The 21,396-nt window shown below is 45.9% G+C and overlaps 1 protein-coding gene across 5 annotated transcripts in view; it reads right to left on the bottom strand.

Moving 5' to 3' along the window:
* Positions 1–276: 276 nt before the first annotated feature.
* Positions 277–21,396, bottom strand: part of LOC139049428 (uncharacterized) — a 143,234-nt gene continuing 122,114 nt past the window's right edge. For 3 of the 5 annotated variants that reach the window (XM_070524750.1, XM_070524748.1, XM_070524751.1), the window contains one exon: positions 277–351. The gene's annotated coding sequence lies outside the window, so the exon portion shown is untranslated. The remainder of the gene's footprint in view (positions 352–21,396) is intronic. The other 2 variants (XM_070524754.1, XM_070524749.1) reach the window with 2 other exon arrangements.

Here is a 21,396-nt window from a genome sequence, read left to right as displayed (position 1 = left end):
GCAGTGTTCCTTCTATTTGCACTCAAGACAAATGCGTGGGTGCAATGCCTGTTTTCAGTCGTTCAGAAGACAGAATTTTCAAGACACTACTTTCTAAGCTCCTTGGCGTTTTCTTTCCCGCGTTTTGCCACCACAAGCAACACATTGCAGTCTTATCATTCCTGGCAATCGGTGGTCGCGTTTTCGCAAGCGTGAGTACCTAAAGAAGGTCTAGGTTGGGGTCACACAAAGCGTCATAAGCTTGTCCCACTGAGACTGAGTAAACGCCAAACTTACTCTCTCATCACGACCAAGCCGCTTTTCGTTGACTGTGTCACAACGCCAGGTGCGGTGAGCGTGCCTCGAAAGTGTCTGAAAAATAACGAAATTATTTACAATAATGTTCGAGGTCACAGAAAGCGCCAAAGCTTGTCCCAGTAAGATTCAGTGCACGCGAAACTTGCGTTACTAAGCCGAGTGCGGCGAGCATGCGCAAAAACTACCAAAAAAGGTAAAATTATGTTGAGGTTCATAGAAAGCGTCGAAATCTTCTCCTAGTACGAGTTATTATTTCAAATTAGCTACTCCAAGACAGCAGACCTGTGATTCGCTTAATGCGTCACAAGTCTCGGTTCCGTGTTATAAGAGTCTAAGTTGGTTTAACTGGGTCGCAGACTGTCAAACGAAATTGCTCATCATCACAATGCACAATCCTAGTACGATTGTGCATTCGCGCCGCGTCGATGTACACAACGAACGCAAGAATACACCGGCAGCATAAGAGAAAGCCTACATCCAAAAGATGGAGATCGCCGAACAGGCGAACTTCACATATGCAGCCGCCTCACTCGCTTCGGTGGCGTGTTTGCGCATAAAGCATGCATATGAGGCGTCTGTGCTGCCGCTAACTCGTTCCTATGTAAAGGCAAAAAGAAATCGCTAAGTATACGTTCATTGAACGCTAAAACGTTTAAGCTTTAGCGGGAAATAATAAAAAAAAAACGCTGTCTAAATTCATTTGACATTCCTTTTTTTTTTCGATGGTCGAAACAGCTAATGAATGGGACTAACACAAGCCGCGACGTGTTTCCTGTTGCCAGTAAGTTCATTTATAAAAAAACTTTTTCGTTTTAGCGAGAAAGAATAAAATAAAAATAAAACGCCGTCTGAATTGATTTCACATTCTGTGTTTTTTTCCACTGCTCGCGTCAGCTTATGTATAGAATGAAAACCAGGCGTGACGTGTTTCGTGTTCCCAATTTTTGCCGAGTGTCCCGTCTTGTTTATTTTTTCTTTCCCTGCAGGTAAACGAGTAAGCCGACAACTGAAATAATTTTACTTTGAACCAAGCGGTGATTGAACTGTCAACGGAGCCAAAACGTAAAGAAAAGCCCACTCTAGGTATATTACACAAAATTTCTTTCACATTGCCTTATTTTTTTCCGATGCTCGGGTCAGCCAGCGGATGGGATGAACACTAGACTGGGCGTGTCCCCTCTTGTTTAATTTGTTTCTCCATTATTCAGAAACTTTCGTATTTAACAAAGCGTGAGGAAGCTCGTGAGTGTCTACGGAGCCAGCTACCTAACGAAAAGCGCGCTCCTGATACTTTTCGCAAACTCCATAGTTGCCCAGGATTCTCTACATAAGTTTCTCTTCATTTCCAGAACGGAAGTGCGCTTATGCAATTGGTGATCAAATATTATTAACGTAAAATATCCGCTGACAATGTCTTTATAAGTACACCTTCTTTGTTATTAAAAAATGCTAGGCTTCACCTTTCGCTAGATGAAGAATATTTGCGCGTCCACTGCGTAGCTTGATAGCGCACCAAGGCAAAAAATTATGCTTTTACCGCAAAACACATTAGCATAAATCTTCCCGAAGTGGCAACCATAAAGGCACCGCCACGTTCCTGCCTCCCATTTCTGCCATGCTCACAATAAATGATGCGAAAACTAGCATTACACCGTCCATAGGGACAGTGTGTAAACGTCCGTCAGCGTATCGTGGAGAAATATGCCATCGCCATTTATAAAAAAACTTAGGTAATTATTAGCGTGCCATAAAGGATGTCTTTGCGGCCACCTTAACTAGATAGCGCCTCCATAATCAAGGGAGCCTCCGTATCGCTTAGATTGCGCGTCTCGTCTGAATGGCATCTCGTCGTTGGCGCAAGGCGGTGGCGCAAAGCTGCAACATGGCGGCGTCCTGGCAGTTGCACGTCTCAATGCATGAGTGCTAGATTTGCTTATGTTGCCTCGTTAGGTGAAAGTTGGGGCCCCTTTTATGTGTGACGCCAGTCGTGGCAGCTTAGTGTGTAAGGCGCTTCACTGCTGAGCGCAAGTCGTACATTAAATCGCGGCCGTGGCGGCCGAATGCCCACGGGAAAAAGAAACAGAAATACACGCGTGTGCATGGATTCAGGGGCACGTTGAAGAATTCGAAATTGATAAACTCACTTCGAGTCCCTCACTGTAGCGTGCCTCATGAACAAAGCGGGCTTTTGGTGCGTAAAATCGAACCTTTAAATTTCTAGCGTTATGACCGAGCAAAGTTTCTAAAGTGTCAGTTTCAGCCACTGTATATATTTCGTGGGCAAGTGCTCTTATCCCACCCTGTGTCTGCTTCCGCCCCCTTCACCTTACTAGGGCGGAGGAAGTTTTGCTTAGAAGGCTTCGGGCCATGGCAGGGTGGCCCTTACACCAGCTGCGGCCTCAAAGTGGAAGTGGTCGTATTTACCAGTGGGTGCTACGTGTCCAGACTACTCAATGCCAGTGACGGATAGGCCGATACCACGTACCACCTAATACGCACAGGTCCAGGGTCACAATCGGAACTCTCGCGTCTCCTATTGCAACGTTGCCTCCGCTACATGCAATGTCGCATCCAGCTTAGACCGCTGGGCACACGGCAATAGATTCTCCAAAACACAGCTTCAATTAGTACGCAGCAGAGGCCTCACAGCAAAGATATAATAGGGGTATAAATATCAAGAATTAAGGCTTCAGGGCAAGTTGTGATCACAACAAAAACATATAAAAACGAAGTATTCGAACACGTTATACGGTGTTTATCAACCACGTCTGCGAGTCACTTGTGAAATTTAGACGTCGCGCCGAGTTTTCATGTGGCGAAAATGGGGATCATAAGATGTTTAGTGCATGGCGAAAATTTTAAATTTGCAGCTGTGATTACATTTTTAAAGAAAACTGGTGCCACGCTTTGTCCCACTTTTTCATTTTTACGCACAGTTTGTACCATTACCAAATTCATTGTTGAACTAAACAAGATACTCGACCATATTGCTTGAAAAGAAGAGGCATGCCGTGGGTAATGCGTAGACGACGCTTTTGGCGTCGTCTACAGCTTCTGCAGTAAATTACGTATTCAAACAGGGCGGGAGCGTTTTAAATGTGTTTCATGAAAGGGGGGGGGGGGGGCGTTGCAGAAATTAGCATGCTTTCCAGGGACCATTATTATTGCCCTAAAGATTATATTGCCTTCGAGGTCAGGCACTCATGGGTCTGGCCGGTATGAGCTGACAAGCGCAGTGTATACCACTCGCGCTAACGATACTGTCTGCTCAGTATTGCAACGTTACCTGCCGCGCAAAGTACTAAAATTTTAAACCAAACGCCCTTTGCAGTTCTCCGCGGGGGCACCGCCTCCCAGCGAGGGAGTCCATGTTTTTATCGCGCAAGTGCGCCGTACGTACATGGCAGCCCTGTGACGTCACAGGGCTGCCACGCGACTACACGCGACACGCGACTACAAAAATTATTAAAGCCTGACATCATTTATTTGTTTGCTATGTTGTTCCAATGGATGACTTAGAGTAAAGGGAAATAATGAAACGCGAAGCCGAATGTCCTCGTCTTTTTCTTTTACTTCGTGCCGTATGGTAAGAGAGGTGTACTTCCATTTCGTCTCCTTGTTCCCACGTCACGCATTTGCGCGCAGCAGAGAACCAAACTATGTCGTTTCTGCATGCGTATTCCAGCGCCGCGGTCATGCTCTTTCATCCTCTCACGCCTACCTCATTGCTCGCGATTACGGCGCTGATCAAAAGTTCTTGTGCAGAGCGCGAGAAATCACTTGCTGCGCAGAACAAGACAGACAAAAGAGCTCGCCCGCGATACCGTCACCGGAACTTTACCACTCAGCAAAAATACGGCAGAGCAAATAGAAGGCAGGACCGGTGACGTATCCGTCAGGCGATCCTTCGGCCGTGGCATGGGAGAGCGAAGGGACGGAATTTTGCTTGCTGAGCTTAGAGAGGAAAAGTGGAGAGGATGTCTATTTCGGTGGTTACGCTCGTCTGCTGCAATCACGGGTTAGTGCCATTCCAAATATTTCAATCTCTGCTATTAATGATCAAATTTAAAGAAGTGTTGCCGCAGAACGCTACTTAGAGGGCACGTAACAAAATCCAAAGGACAGCCCAAATATCATTGTGGCTCTGTGAGGGTTCTCCTAAAAAGGGCGCTTACCATAGCACTTGCGCAAACGAATTTATGTGCGCATGCCTATGTACCAGTTTTCGTATTAAAGAAGGTAACAGTTTCATCCAAATGGCGAAGTACTTCATTGTAATAGTGAAGTGCTAGACAACTACGCGTCGTAAGGTTGATAGTTTTATGGGCTACATGGCTCAAAGTAAACGTTTTTTTGCTAAAGAAATAGCAAGCACGATCTCATGTGCACCTAGTCAAACCCGAGCAACGTGGTCATTATGAAGTACTGTCGGCATCAAGAATGGAACTCTTGGAGCAGCCTCTCACTTCAGGGCATTTGCGACAAGTGAGTTTACGCGATCTCTAACACTTAGGGACGCTGGAAGACAATGCACGTGAAGCGACACGCCATCTCGGCTCCCTCAACTATGCACCCGCCGCAGGTTACCTCCAATGTACCGCACGCAACCAGGGAATGTGCTCAACCACCCGAAGAACCATGCGCAGCCACTGGCCCCCACCTTCCCACCCCGTCCCATGTGTGTCATATTATTTCCACCACCCGCGATACATATTATTCCACCACCCGCGATACGATACCAGTGTGTGTGTGTGTGTGTGTGTGTGTGTGTGTGTCATATTTCCACACACACACACACACACACACACACACACACACACACACACACACACACACACACACACACACACACGTCATATGCAGTGCACAAGTATTCGGAAGAATTTAACTTTGTTGTCGTTTTGTTGAGCAATGTCCATAACTTGTACAATCTCGAGCGCCGAAATTGCAGGGCAACATCTTGAAATTCATCAAAGGGTTTGAATGCGGTCTTACAATCGATAAGCCCTACCCTTAGTTCAACTCAAGGACACATTTTATTTATTTATTTATTTATTTCGTTAGTTATTTAGTTATACATACATGTGTCGAATCAGCTAGGTAGGGCGAGAGATGAGCAGGATTGTACCGAGTGATGTAAAAAGAGAGAGGGAAAGGTTTCTTCCCCTTTTTTCACTTTTTGCTCTTACTCCTTTCTTATTTTGGTTCGACATTTTTGATGACTGTTGCCTAAACCAAGGAAATATTTTTAGGTCGTCCTGGTCACTAGCAGCCCCTCCTGTCTCCCCCTGAGTACATAAAGCCCTGTTTTCCATGAATAAAATTCAGTTGAAATCCGGCATTCGTGTTGTATTTCTCTTCTCGTCCATGTTCAATTGTACGCTGGAACGATGTTTCATAATGCTAATCACAACCAACTAGCCCAACTGTCCATACTTAGCGATATCCTTTCAGATGCTTTGTTTTTCCGGTGCTTGCATAAGCTAACGCGTAGGTTTACGGCTAGCGATCAGGGGTTTCGTCTAGCCAGTTCTTGTTGAATTTCTTTCTCTATGATTTACACAAAATTCCTTTCAGATGCTTTTTTTTCCGGTGCTTGTGTGAGCTAACGCATAGGTTTACGACGTAGTTGATCTGCGGAAACCCGCAAGGCGCAGAGAAGTAACGAATAAAGGGAAAATCAGACATCCACCCTCCGTCACTTGCCTTTGCTTCGCGTTGTCGACAAATTCAACTTCGCCCTGCCATCTGCTAGCCGCCTGGTTAGCTCAGATGGTAGAGCGGCTGCCCCGGAAAGGCGGTGGTCCCGGGTTCGAGTCCCGGACCAGGACGAATTTTTCGTCAACTATGAGGCTTTCCTTCAGAGGAACCCGTATGGGTTTCCTTTGTAGGAATTGCTACGGAGGGGTGGCTGTCTGATTTTCCCTTTATTCAGGTTTACGACTAGCGATTGCGGCTTTCGCCTATCCAGTTGTTCTTGAATTTCTTTCCCTATGATTTACCCAAAGTTCCTTTCAGATGCCTTTTTTCCGGTGCTTGCGTGAGCTATAGCATAGGTTTACGACTAGCGATTGCGGGTTTCGTCTTGCCAGTTCTTGAATTTCTTTCTCTATGATTTACACAGAGGAAGCTTTAGTATGTAGCGCGGTTGCAGATGGATCCGACTGTCGATGGAGCCAGCATCCAAACAAAAAGCGCACTCTTGGTACGTTACACTAACTCCATGGTTGCACTGAAATCTGCGCACAAGTTTCTTCTTCACTTCCCGAAACGAACTTGCTTATGCCAACGATGACCAAAATGTATTTACGTAAAGCATCCACAGCCCGCGTCTTTATATGGAGACCTCCTTTCTTTTATTGAAAAATGCTAAACTCATCGTTTCGCATTATGGAGTATGCTTGCCCGCCCACTTGCTTAATGATGCAATAAGGCATGACATCGTAATAATTTCATCGCTAGACACATTAGAGTAAATCCGCGCGAAGTGGCAACAGGGAAAGTTGCCGCCTAGTTGCTACTTCCCATTTCTGTGAGGCTCACAATATTAAATATATGATGACAAAACTAGCATTTACACGAGCAGTTCATACGGACAATGTGTAAAGCTCCTGCATATTGAGGTGAAATATTGGATGACTATTTATGAATCATTTCGCTTATTTTTATCGTGCCTTAAGTTTTGCGTTTGCAGGCCTCTGAGCTAAATCCCGCCATCATAATGAAGAGGGGCTCAGCAGTCACGAACGGCATGCACGTTATCAGTGTGACGCAGCATTCTCGACAGGAAAGTAGCCAGAGCCGAGTTTTCAAGAAAGGAAACGCCAGCAAGGCAGATGACGATTATTGTTGTGGGACAAATACACACCCCAAAGGGTGCAACTGTTTTAAGAGTGTTGCAGTTGTAGATTTTAATGCATGGGCAAGGTCGATCCAAATAGGTTGCGAAGCTTCGAGCGTAAGCAGTTCAGTAAACATTGTCACCGACATCAGCAAGGGCGGTGATTGGAACAAGCATTGGAAAAGATGAAATCGTTTTTTAATTCAAGCGAGACACAGTTGCATTCATTAACGCTTAATAAAATTCTTGGTCAATTTTACACATTCGTGAGGAGTTAAGTAAATAGAAGTTTATTTAGTTTTATTATTACTAAAAAAATGCAGTTCTTTTCAGCACCCACCGTTACGGGGGCGCTGACGCCAAGACAACTCTTAGAGCAATGTACCGCTTAAAGCGCGCAGAAAGGCGCGTTTCTAAAGTTCACCTCTTGAAATACGCCCCCCTCACACGTTTTGCTTTCTTGCTTGTCGAAGTTTCTCTGAATTTGGTGACGGGGGGTAACTTCATCACCTAAAGCACTCCACACAAGCACTCATCGGCACTCTAACCTAAAGCTTTCACCGGCCTCCAAAGAAAGTATATTCTCTGCGGTGGTGCGATTTCGACAGCCGTGCGGTTGGTTTTTTCCTGCATCGTTTTCCGCGCTGAATGCTCGATACGCCCATCAAGTCGAATGGCGGAGCATTCGAATATATAGCTGTAAAGGCAGGCGAATAAAACAAGTTTCGCGCCTTCAAAAACAAGATGACGTCACTTCTGTTTTTAACGGATATGGCGTCGCATTATTTTTTCTTCAGCCGGAATTGTTCCCTCCACATACAGATGGCGCTAAGCCCCACTAACCCGCGATAAACCGCCACGTTTTGAACGTATTGGCTCCTAAGGAAGCTTCGCTACCGGGTATATTTACCTTTGCATGGCCGCAAGAGTTGTTTTTGTTAACTCGATGGGTGAGCGTTGGAGCCTGTTTTGTGTGTGATGCAAGCCGTGGTCGCTTAGTGCGTCAAGCTTTTCACTGCTGAGCTCAAGGTCGTACATTCATTAGCGGCCACGGCGATTGAATTTCGACGGCACCGAAATGGAAAACGAAGACGAAAAAAAAAAGAAACAAAAAGACGAGCGTGTACCTGGATGCGGGTGCACCTTAAAGAATCCGAAATTGGTAAAGTCGCTCCGAGTCCCTCATTAGGGTGTGCCTCATAATCAAAGCTGGCTTTCGGCGCGTAAAACCGAACAGTGCAATTTCTAATGTTATGAGCGAGCAATGTTTAAAAAGCGTCAGTCTCAGTCACTATATATATTGCGTGGGTAAGTGCTCTTATCCCACACTCTGCTCCTTATGCCACTTTCTGCTCCCTCCCCGTTCACCTTACTAGGGCGGAGGAAGTTGTGGTTAAAAGGTTTTAGACCGGGGCGGCCCTTGGATGGATGGATGTGTGTTGTTTAGTGGCGCAAGGGCCAGGTATGGCGAAAGAGCGCCATGACTGATAATGTTGTGTTAAGCGCTGATTTGTGAGTGGCGATGGTGGGATGTAACATGGCTGTAAAGTGGCCTAAAATCAATCAGTGTCATGAAACCGTAAAATAGTATAAAGCATAAAATTATGGTAGTGATACATGTAGTGGTCTGTGGATATAGTACGCGTGATAAGTGGACATGGAGCTAAAATGCAAGAATATGTAACTAGCACTTATGCCTCCGGGGGGCCTTTGGGCCTAAAGGCTGGGAGGCAGGTGCTTTCTTTATTGCACCTACCGCAGCAGAAACCTCTGTTAGAGGCTGTGCTACGGATTTCCTGGTGCTATAATATGAAAACTATGTACATCTTTCAAAAATCGAAACAGGCATTCATGTTTAAAGAGAGGTTCTATACCTATAATCATTTGAGGATGGAATGGAATTAGCTGCCGATGTGATAATGGAAAATGCTTTTTCCTATTAGCGTCTAATTGAGTGCATTGCAGCAGGATGTGAAGCACGGTTAGTGGCTCACCACATTTATCACACGTGGGTGGATCGCCACCGGACAAGAGGTATGCGTGTGTGCTGTATGTGTGTCCTATCCTGAGTCTGCAAAGTGTTACTTCTGTGTGGCGATTCTTTGATACCGGCGGCCAGTTGCCTAGATACGGCTTGATAACATGTAATTTATTTTCTGTCTCTTTATCCCACAAGCGCTGCCAGAAAGCCCTTAGCTTTTTTCTTATTGAGGGCTTGAGGTCCATTACCGCGACAGTCGTGCAAGTGTTGGAAGCGTTTGCGTGAATGGATGTGGCTAGCTGGTCAGCCAACACGTTTCTCTCTATGTCTCGGTGACCTGGCACCCAGCATACGACGATATGCTGCTTGGACTCATAGGTTGTGCATAATGCTGTGTAAAGAGATAGAATTACAGGGTTTTGATATTTTCTGACAGTTTTCAAAGTATTTACGACACTCAAAGAGTCTGTGTATATAACTGCCTTTGGGATATTAAATTCATTTATGTGTTTAACGGCAGCCAATATCGCGTAGGCCTCTGCTGTGAAAATACTTGTGTTAGGGTGCAGAACACCAGCATCTGAAAAGGATGGACCGACCGCTGCGTAGGATACGCCAGAATCACACTTCGATGCGTCTGTAAAGAATTCAGGAGGGGAGTATTTGTGCTGTAACTCGAGGAAGTACATTCGTATATGCGCGACAGTCGCGTGCTTTGTAACAGCTACGAAAGATGTATCACAGTCTATTGGTTGCCACGGCCACGGCGGGGGCCCTACAGCAGGGGACATAAGGTGGTATTCAAGCAGTGGAACCCTTGTTTCTTCAGCCATGTCCCTAACACGCAGTGAGGAAGGCTTTGCCAATGTGGGCCGGTTGCGAAAAAGTTGACAACTGGACAAATCGTTTATGGTGGAGAACGCGGGCTGCTCACTGTTTGCGTTCACTCTCAGAAAATACATGGAAGAGGAGTATGTTCTCTGCAGATTAAGTGACCACTCATCCGATTCAACGTAAAGGCTTTCCACTGGGCTTGTTCTAAAGGCGCCTGTGGACAGGCGAATTCCTAAGTGGTGGACAGGGTCTAGCATCTTTAGAGCAGTTGGAGTAGCCGACTGGTAAACTATGGCTCCGTAGTCTAGTCGTGTGCGTATGAGGCTTTTGTATAGGTTCATCAGACATTTTCTATCACTGTCCCAGGTTGTGCGTGAGAGAACCTTTAAGATATTCATTGTTTTTATACATTTGTTTTTGAGATACTTTATGTGCTGTATAAAAGTTAATTTCGCGTCTAAATTTATCCCTAGAAATTTATGTTCCCTGTTTACAGGCAGACGCTCATCATGCAACAAATTTCAGGATCAGGATGTAGGCCTCTTTTTCTAGAGAAAACAACACAGGTGCTTTTTTGTGGGCTCAGTCTGAACCCGTTCTCATCAGCCCATTTGGAGACCTTCTTAATACCAAGCTGGACCTGTCGCTCACAGATTGCGAGAGAACTTGATTGAAATCCTATCTGGACATCGTCAACATATGTTGAATAAAAGATGTTATGTGGTATGTGTAGACGGAGAGAATTCATTTTTACTATAAAGAGCGTGCAGCTGAGCACCCAGCCCTGCGGCACTCCAGTCTCCTGTACAAATTTCCGTGACAAAACATTGCCAACTCGAACACGGAATGTCCGATTTGACAGATAACTTTCGATAACATTGAACATATTTCCGTGTATACCTAAGTGGGAGAGGTCTCTCAATATCCCGAACCGCCACGTAGTATAATAGGCTTTCTTCATATCTAAGAATACAGATAAGAAAAACTGTTTATGGACAAAAGCTTCACGGATACGTGCCTCTATGCGTATAAGATGGTCACTGGTAGATCGAACCTCCCGAAACCCGCACTGGTATGAATCGAGCGAATTGTTTGATTCGAGGAAGTGTAGTAGGCGACAGTTAATCATTCTTTCGAAACCTTTGCAGCGGCAACTTGTTAGTGCTATGGGTCTGTAGCTTGATACAGAGGAAGGATCCTTTCCTTGCTTTAGAATTGGGATTACAATAGCCTCCTTCCAAGCAGAGGGGATCTCGCCGGAAAACCATATAATGTTGTAAAGGCAAAGGAGGGTTTTTTTGTGTTTCGGGCGGTAGTTGTTTCAACATCTCATACATTATGCGGTCTGATCCTGGGGCGGATGTATTACAACAGTTCAGTGCTGCCTGCAGTTCTGCTATGGAGAATGGTTCGTTGTACGCCACACCTTTAGCACATTTCCTTTGTAACTTTTGCTGTTCTATTCGCGTTTTGTTCTTTAGGAAGGTTTCGGAGTAGTGCGAGGAGCTCGATATGTATTCAAAATGTGCACCAAGAGAGTTGGCTTGATCTTCCAGGCTTTCTCCGTGGCTGTTTACTAACGGTAAGGAATACGTTTGTTGCCCGTTAACTTTCTTCACTCTATTCCAGACTTTTCTCTCATCTGTGTAAGAGTTAATACTTGAGATAAACTTTGCCCATCTCCCTCGTCTTGCTTGTCGGCGCGTTCTCCTCGCCTGTGATTTAACATGCTTAAAGTTTTCCAAGTTTTCTGCTATTGGTGAATCGCGAAACAGCGCCCACGCTTTGTTCTGGTTCCTCCGCGCTTGCCTACATGCATCGTTCCACCAGGGAACACGCCGCTTAGAACCAGTGCCGCTCACTTGGGTAATACACTTAGAGGCGGCATCTAGTATAAAAGCTGTAAAATATGTGACAGCATCATCTATGGCTATACCGGACATCTAAGTCCACGTCATATGAGTAAGATCTCGGTACCGTTCCCAATCGGCTGATTCAACCTTCCACCGGGGGACCTGCGGGAGAAGTTGATCTTGCTCCGTCGTACTTAAGATTATTGCAAAGTGGTCACTGCCATACGGATTATTAAGCACACTCCATTTAAAATAGGGTGAAAGTGTCGGCGATAAAATGCTAAGATCTATGGCAGAATATGACTTGTTAGCTAGGTTAAAATACGTAGGCTCCTTTGTATTGAAGAAACATGCTCCAGAATAAAAAAGCAGCTGTTCAATGACGCGAACTCGCGCATCACAGCGTGAATCGCCCCACAAACTACTATGTGCATTAAAATCCCCAAGAATGAGATAGGGCTCCGGGAGCTCATCTATAAATGATTCTATGTCTCGTCTGTGAAGCTGATAATGTGGTGGTATGTACAAAGAGCAGATGGTAATGAGTCTATTTAAAAGTACGGCTCGGACGGCCACCGCCTCAATGGCCGTTTGGAGCATTAAATGCTGACATGCTACACTTTTGTCAGCAATGATGGCTACACCGCCAGATGATGCGACAGCATCCTCGCGGTCTTTGCGAAATGTGACATACTTTCGTAGAAAGTTTTTGTGCGTAGATTTTAAGTGTGTTTCCTGTAAACAAAGCACTTTTGGATTGTGTGTTTATATAAGTTCCCGCACATCATCAAGGTTTCTGAGAAGACCTCTGACGTTCCATTGAATTATTTGTGTATCCATATTGGGAGTGGATAGGTGCTGTGTCTACAGAAACAGAAGTAGTGATTACGGAAATTACAGTGATTAAATTACAGAGCCATTTCAAGGCCCGTTAACGGGAGTTCTGCCCTTTCTGGAGCGTTGGAGGGAGCCTCGCCGATCCTTAGGCGCTTGGGGCGCCGTGGGGATAGGTGTAGTGTCCATTGCCTCTTGTGAGGCGCCGGACACGTGCTCTTGCGAGCACGTGTTTTCAGAGAGAGTCCCGCCTTGGAGGGCAAGACCCCTCCGCCCACCGGCCCGGAGGTCTATGGGGCTCCCTGGGGGATCTGGCTGCGCCGGCTGTTGCCAGGGCTGGATGGGGCCGAGGAGGTTGGGGTAGCCTCGGCTGCGCCCACCTTCGGGGTCGATGGCCCCGTCTGCTGTGTTGGCGAAGCAGCGTTAGCTGCTGTCACTGAAGGGGCGGATGGCGTAGCTGCCGCCTCACTGGGTGTGGGTCGGACAGCTGCCGGAGGCCGTTGTGACGCTGCCCTCTGACGCGCCACATCGGCAAAGCTGCGCTTAGACAGGTATGACACCCGCCTACGTGCCTCTTTGAAAAATACGTTTTCTTTGACTTTGATTGTCACAATCTCTTTTTCTTTTTTCCATGACGGACAGGACCGCGAGTATGCGGCATGCTCGCCATCACAGTTGACAATATGTGGAGTGTTCTGGCAGGTTTCGGAGGAATGTTCAGTGTCACTACACTTGGCACATGTCAGCCGGCCTCGACAGTTCTGTGAACTGTGGCCGAACCTTTGGCACTTAAAGCATCTGAGAGGATTGGGCACGTATGGCCTAACACGAAGTTTGATATAACCGGCCTCGATGGACTCGGGGAGGACACTTGAGCCGAAAGTGAGTATCAGGTGTTTTGTTTGGATTTCTTTTCCATCTCGCCTCATCTTAATCCTTTTGACATTTATAACATTCTGTTTGCTGAAGCCCTCCAAGAGCTCAGCCTCAGTGAGCTCCAGCAAATCATCGTCCGAGACAACGCCGCGTGAGGTATTCATCGTGCGGTGTGGGATTACTACAACTTGGGTCTCCCCAAATGATACTAGCTGAGACAGTTTCTCAAATTGCTTTTGATCGCGGAGCTCCAAGAGGAGGTCACCGCTAGCCATCCTCGACACCTTATTTCCTGGACCAAAAACTTTGGTAAGAGACTTAGATACAAGGAACGGGGAGATCGTTCGCACTTGCTTAGCTGTATTTTTTGCGTGGATCACATGGAAACGAGGAAAATTGTGGACTTGGCGTCCGAAAAACTGAAAGATCTCTTCGGTGCGCCCTCGCTTCTGAGGGCGATGAGGGAGTTTAGGAAAAGCGTTTTCCATAAGTACAGTTGGGTTTTCGGCCGCGATGCCGACCACCCACCATGGAGCCCAACAGGGGGACGTGAGAGGAGTTCCTGCTAGATAAACCCTGCCAACCCCAGCCGTACATCGCTGCTATAACCAAATACAGCATAACCAAGGCTGGCTAGCTACGCAAGGTTAACCCTTGCCGCCGGGAAACTAGGAAGTGAGGAGAAGTGATGAGAAGACAGGAAAGATGAAAAAGACGAGAGAGAAAGACGAAGATTGGAGAGGAGGACAGGAAAAGGCGACTGCCGATTTCCTACGGGTGGGTCAGTCCGGGGGTTCATGGTTATATTGCGCTCAGTTTTACACAAACGATATTAAGAAAGGACAGGACGTGGACGGACGTAGCGCAACGTCCGTCCACGTCTTGTCCTTCCTTAATATCGTTTGTGTAAAACTGAGTGCAATATAACCATGAACGTTCACCAACTAGCCCCCTTCATTGCTTTACTAAAAGTCCGGGGGTGCCGTCTACGTGAAGCTGAGGCCAAATGGGTGTGTTGCCGCCGCTGAGGGGCCGTAAAGGTCCAAACACCCGGCATTGGCTCAACCCCCAGGATCCCCTTTTCCCCAGACACGGCTAAGCCGTGCATGGCTACGCGCGGGAGGGTCCAGTCCCCGTGTGCTCGGGTCCGTGGTGTCGCAAGGCACCAAACGCCTGCTGACGCAGAGGCCCCTGCGGGGCCGGGGCGGCCCTTACGCCAGCTGTGATCTCAAAGTGGAGGTGGTTGCATTTACCATGGGTTGCTACATGCCCAGACTGCTCAGTCCCAGTGACGGATAGACAGATGCGTACCACGTAATATGGAGAAGTCCAGGCCTACAATCGGAATGCTCGCGTATGCCACTGCAAGCTTGCCTCCGCTACAGTGACACAACCAGCTAAGACCACTGGGTGCTTGATAACAGATTCCACAAAACGCACTGCTTCAATTAGTACACTACACAGCCCTCACAACACATATATATTACACACATACGCATTTACAGGCATACACAATTAAGGGTTAAGAGCAATTCGTAATCGAAATAAAGAAACATATAAAAATGAAGTGCGAGAACATGTTACACGGTGTTTATCAACCATGTCTCCTAGTGCTTTGCGAAATTTTGACGTCACGCCGAGTTTGCATGAGGCGAAAATGAGGCTCATTTGATGTTTCCTGCATGGCGAAAATGTTCAGTTTGTAGCTGTGGCTACATTTGTAAAGAAAACTGGTCACACAGACTGTCCCTCATTCCAAATTTCACGCATGGTTTGTACCATTACCAAAATTCATCGCTGATCTAAACAATGCACTTGATTCTATTGCTTGAAAAGAAGAGGCATGCCGTGGGTAATGCTTAGACGAAATCAAAAGCTTCAGATTTAACCGCAGCTTTTGTATTAAATTACGTATTCGATCAGCGCGGGAGCCTTTAAATGTGTTTCATGAAGAGGGCTACAGAATTTAGCAGGCTTTCCAGGAAAAAATATTACTATCCCCGATATTATATTGCTTTCAAGGACTGGCCCCTCACCAGGTCTGACCATATTGAGCTAAGAAGCGCACTGCATACCGGGCGCGCTAACGGTCGTGTCTGCTACGTATTACTTTCTTATGCGTCGAGCTAAGAGCTTAAATGTTACACGAAACGTCGTGTGCCGCTCTCTTCGCGGGCACCGCCCTTCCAGAGAGAAAGTCGACGTATATCGCGCAAAGGTGCCTACGCACATGGCAGCGCTGTGACGTCACTCGTAGTGACACGTGACTTCAATAATTATTCATGTCGAAATAATTTATTCATTTACTATGATTCTTCAAAAGATGAGTTAGAGTTAAGAGAAATAATGGATCATACTAGTGGAATGTCCACATGTTTTTATTTCACTTCGTGCCATGTGCCAAGAGAAGTACTTCCGTTTCGTCTGCTTGTTCCAACGTAACGCCGTTGCGCGCGTAGACAACTATTCTGTGTCGTGAGATGTATTACATCTCACGGCCGCCGTGAGATGTAATAAATTGCAATTACTACAGATTCGTGGATGTCTGATTTTCCCTTTGGTAATTACTTCTCTCCACCTTGCGGGTTTCTGCATAACTATTACGTCACGAAATAATTTCTAAAAATATCTGTGCTACTCTTAACCCTGCTCACAGTCGCTGCATTTCTTGGGAGTGAAATGCGAAAACACCCGTTCTACTTAGATTTAGGTGCATGTTAAAGAGCACCTGGTGGTCCACATTTCCGGTGTCCCCCAATAGGGCGAGCCTCAAAATCGGAACATGCATTCGGAACCTATAACACCATATCTATTTGTCTCAGCCCCACTGTTTTAAAGATTTGGCTGATGTGCATGTCGAAAGGAACGACTCCAGCGAATTTCACGGACATCCAAAGTACTCCAAATACTCAGGAGTTAACCTCTATGCTAAATATGTTAAGCACAGAAATATCAATGACGTTCAGTATCGCCCGCCGTGGTTGCTATTGTGTTGGGTTGCTGAGCACGAGGTCGCGGGATCGAATGCCGGCCATGGCGGCCGCATGTCGACGGGGACGAAATGCGAAAAGACCCGTGTACATAGATTTAGGTAAAGGTTAAAGAACCGGAGGTGGTCCACATTTCCGTAGTACCCTACTACAGTGTGCCTCATAATCAGACCGGGGTTTTGGCCCGTAAGATCCCATACTATGATTTTTGTGATGTCCAGTATTCGACGAAAGCTAGACCTAGTACAATGTCAGTGGAGCCAGTACTGTAGGAAAAACGCGCTACATTATCGCGGAACGGTTAAGGCCAGACGAAGGAATAAAGAATAGCATTGAAGGAAAGACCCGATATACAGTATAACGAAAAGCACGCTGATTGTATAGCTAAACGGTTAAGCCCAAAAGAATGCATGAATTTGTATATTTAACGAACGTGAACTGTGGCGACCATCGTCAATGGAGCCGCAGGGTAACGAAAAGTACGCTCCTTGTACGGCAAAAAAAAACTCCATGGGTGCCCTGGAATGTCTGCAAAAGTTTCTATTCGTTCGCGAAGGACAGAAGGTACAACCAATTTCTAATAAAATAATAATTACCTGAATTATCTGGAGCTTGCGTATTTATATTGAGATCTCCCTTAATGCTGTATAATATGCTAGCCTTCTCGTTTTCCTCTGTGGAGTATATAATATTGTCCATCCAATGCGTGGCTTGATCGCACACCAAGTCATAACATCCTAATTCTTTGACCGCTAAACACATTGGGCTACAAGTTCGCGAAAAAGAGTGGCAACGGCAAAGGCACCACCAAGTTGCTATCTGAAATTTTCGTCAGGCTAACAATATTCAACATATCATGTGAAAACTAGAATTTACATGAGCACGTCCTTGCAGGCAATTTGCAGAGCTCATTCCATGCATTTTCGACAAATATCGTTTGGCCATTTATGAAACGTTTAACTCATTTTTACCTTGCGTTAAGGGCTGTATTTGCAGGTGCCTGAACAAGATGGCGCCACCATGGGAGGCTCAGTTTCGTGTTCATTGTGCGCCTCGTCTGAATCGACTCTCGCCGTCGGTGCCTGCGCGGTGTCGCAAAGTTGCAACATGGCCGCGCCCTTGCAGGTCCCGATTTCTCTGCATGAGCGCTGTGGCGAGCGTTTCTTCTAGAGTTGGTTATATTAACTCTACAGCTGAACGTTGCAGTCTTTTTTACAGTTATACCAGCCGCGGTAGCTCAGTGCTCAAAGCATTTCACTGCTGAGTCCATTCAATCGCGGTCAAGGCAGCCGACTTTCGATTGGAGCAAAATGAAAAAAAAGACAGAAAAAGGAAAGAAAAAATGCTCCTGTACATGGATTTAGGTACAGGTTAAACAACACTAAATTGGAAAAGCCAAACCGAGTCTCTCATTGTAGCGTGCTGCATAACTAAAAGCTGTCTTTCAGCACATAAAATCAAACATATCAATTTCCAGACTGATGTGTGAGCGAAGTTTCAAATTCGTCAGTCTCAGCAACGATAAAATTACCTGGGCCTGTGCTCTTATCCCACTGTGTGTATGGTTCTTCCCCTTAACCTTACTAGGCCGGAGGAGGTTTTGCTTAGGAGGCGTCGGGCAAGGGTCGCCCTTACACCGGCTGTGATCTCAAAGTTACACTGGTCGCATTTACCACTGGGTGGTGCTACCTCCCCAGACTGCTCAGTCCCAGTGATGGATAGGCAGAAGCGTACCCCCTAATCTGTACAAGTCCAGGCTTACAATCGGAACGCTGGCCTCTCCTACTGCAAGCCGGCCTCCCCTTTCAATGACGCGATCAGCTATGACCGCTACATACGTGATGACAGATTCCACAAAACACTACTTCCATTCATACACAAGACAGGCCTCACACAACCCACGTAATACAGATTACACACCAATAATTAAGCCTTAAAAGCAAGTTGTTATCGTATATAAAACATATATAAAATAAAAAAACGCTCAAACATGTTGCAATGCGTTTATCAGCCACGTTTTCCAGAGTCGTAGAAAACTTCTACGTCACACCGAGTTTGAATGTGGCGAAAATGGGGCTCATTTGATGTTTAATGCATGGTGAAAATTTTAGGTTTGTAGCAGGGATTGCACTCGTGAAGAAAACTGGTCCCACAAACTCTCCATCTTTTCAATGTTTATGCATGGTTTTGTACCATTTCTCAGATTTATTGCTAAACTAAACAAGGCACTTGAGTGAATTGCTGTAAAACATCGGTTATGTTATGGTGGATGCACACGTGAAATGAAAAGCGTCAAAATTACCCACAGCGTTCGTAGGTAAGAATGAATGCCAGCAGCGTACAATTAAGTACGCTGCTGGCACGCTGCAAGAAAGCGTACAATTAAGTAAGCTTTCCAGGGAGAAGTGTTACTGCCAGCGTGACTATATTGGCTTCAAGGTCGGGTTGACCAGGTCTGGCTAGCTTGAGCTGATAAGCGCAGTAGATACCACTCAAGCTGACGATCGCGTCTGCTAAGTATTGCATCATTACACGCCACGCAATGTGTTTAAATGTCAAAGCAAACGCCGTTTGCCGTTGGCTTCACGGGAACCGCCCTCCCACCGAGAAAGTCGACGTATATCGGGCAAGTGAACCTATGTACGTGGCATCGCTGTGACCTCGCCCATAGTGACACGTGACTTCAAAAATTATTCAAGGCGACATCCATCACACGTTTACTAAGTTGTTTCGATAGACCACTTAGGGTTAACAGAAATGTTGAAACACACAAGCGGAATATGCGCATGATTGTTTTTTGTTTTGGCTTTTTTTACATCGTGGCGTATGGCAAGATATATGTACTTCCGTTTCATCTGCTTGTTCCCACGTCATGCAGTCGCGCGCGGAGAACGAAACTATGTCATTTTACACCGTGTTCAATCGCCACGATTATGCTCTTTCATCATCTTACAGGTGCCTCGTTGCTCGTGAATATGGCACAGATGAAGTGTTGTCGTGAAGGAGGTGGTCTCGCCAGCTGCGCGGAAAGAAACAAACGCAACCGCTTCTGCGGGAGACCACCCTCCAAAGTGAACTCGTCGTCCTTTCGACAGGTTTATTGACACGCTGACCATACTTTTGACCAATGCTAAGAACTCTAGTCAAGAAACAAGTTATACATTGTTGGAGGCCGCAAGAATAGTTTAAATCGTTTTCACGCACGATCCCGTCAACGTGGCGCAACATTTATGCGCAGTCACAGGAGCCGGCGTGCCGTCACCTTAAATTACAGTATTAAATACTGAGAGAAGAGAAACGGCCATAGTAAAACGCAGTAAGAATAACACATAAGTGGCGCGTTTATGATCCCCCTGGACGCGACAATCTCCTGATAAAATTCAATGTTCTCATGAGCCACAGAGGAAAGTGGAGAAAAACTCGCCACCGGTCAATTGCCATACAGTGCGTAGGATTCTTCGAAACCATTCCCGATGAATCTTATACCAGGGTGGAAAATATTGCAACACCTTCCTTATACTCCAATCTTGAAACCAAGACTGCTGCAGTTTAGATGTCGAGCCACTCCATAATACACCACGCACAGTGATGATATCCGCCGTAAACTCGTTTGCACCACCAGTCTTGTTTTGGTAAATGAAAACAAAATTATTGTCGTGTTGTTTTTTGCTGTTCTACAATTTACCCGCCGACGTCCTCGCCTGCATTCCAAAGCGTCCTCCTCAGTTCCTTCTTGCTGTTGTTGCAGACAGAATACTCTCGCGGTGCGTGCGTTTTCAGCGCGAACCTTCATCGCGGAAGTTTTCGCTTTCGTTGAAAATGTGCCTCTGTAAACGCTGCCTTCCGCACGCATTTCCTCGGCGAATTCAGGCTTCTCCGTTCGCCGTCCCTTAGCAACGTTTAATGCACAAGCATGTTTTGGCGAGCTCCCCAACCCTGTCAGGCGAGAAGTTTACTGCCTCATTAATGTACGAAAACGCGTAATTTACAACTTTAAGACATTTAGTCGTTGTGATAGTGTGAATACATATTAATGGTAGCGTTTAGCAACGTAGAACAATTTAGAGCAAAATAAAGATACCCGTAGGTATGCAGTCCTAAGAAAATGCATGGGAAAGTTTATAGTATGAATAAAGCAACGAAAATTTGAGAGTGGGTGAACTTGAAATTTGGCCTTGGGGACAAATTGAAATTTGAAATGGGCCAATTGACATTTCTGGGTGAGCCAACTTGAAGTGTAGGATGGGCGAAATTTAAGTTTCAACCTGGGGCAACTGCAATTTGGGAATAGACCAGCTGAAATTTAGGAACGAACCAACTGAAATTTGGAAGGGGGGTTAAGGTAAATTTGGGATTGGGCCAAACTGAAAATTGGGGTTGTCCCGATTTGAAATATGCATGTGGGACAAATTAATAGGGGTCGCTGCACTTCAATTTTGGGGCGTGCGAACTTTGATTTCGACACTTGAAATTTTGCGTTGTCGGAATGAAAATGTGGGGTTTGGCCAACTTTGTATTTCAGGAAAAGGCCAACTAGACTTTTATGAGGGACCCAATGTCTCTACGCGCTTGCTCCCAGCATTTTCAATTCATTGGCACGATTGCATTGAAGAAGCCGCAGGGAGCGAGAAATTCCGACAATTGCCTACTAGAGCCCAAGCATCCTTTGCCACAGGAAAGACCATGGGCAGACGCGCATAAGCTTGGAAAATCAGGTAAGCAAAACGAAGTAAAAATGAACTCACAGCCGAGACAAACAATGCTTACGCATCAGTAGACAATTCTCTTAAATGTGTGTAGCTTTTTGGGAAGTGGTACACTCACAGAATTTTCATTTCCAAGTAATGAAAGCAATAACGTCTTTTGTAAATTATTTTCCAGCCAATGATG

Source organism: Dermacentor albipictus, chromosome 9, assembly GCF_038994185.2.
Source record: "Dermacentor albipictus isolate Rhodes 1998 colony chromosome 9, USDA_Dalb.pri_finalv2, whole genome shotgun sequence".
Lineage (NCBI taxonomy): Eukaryota > Metazoa > Arthropoda > Arachnida > Ixodida > Ixodidae > Dermacentor > Dermacentor albipictus.
The sequence above is the reverse complement of the archived record's forward strand: the minus strand, read 5'-3'. Positions and strand labels throughout refer to the sequence as shown.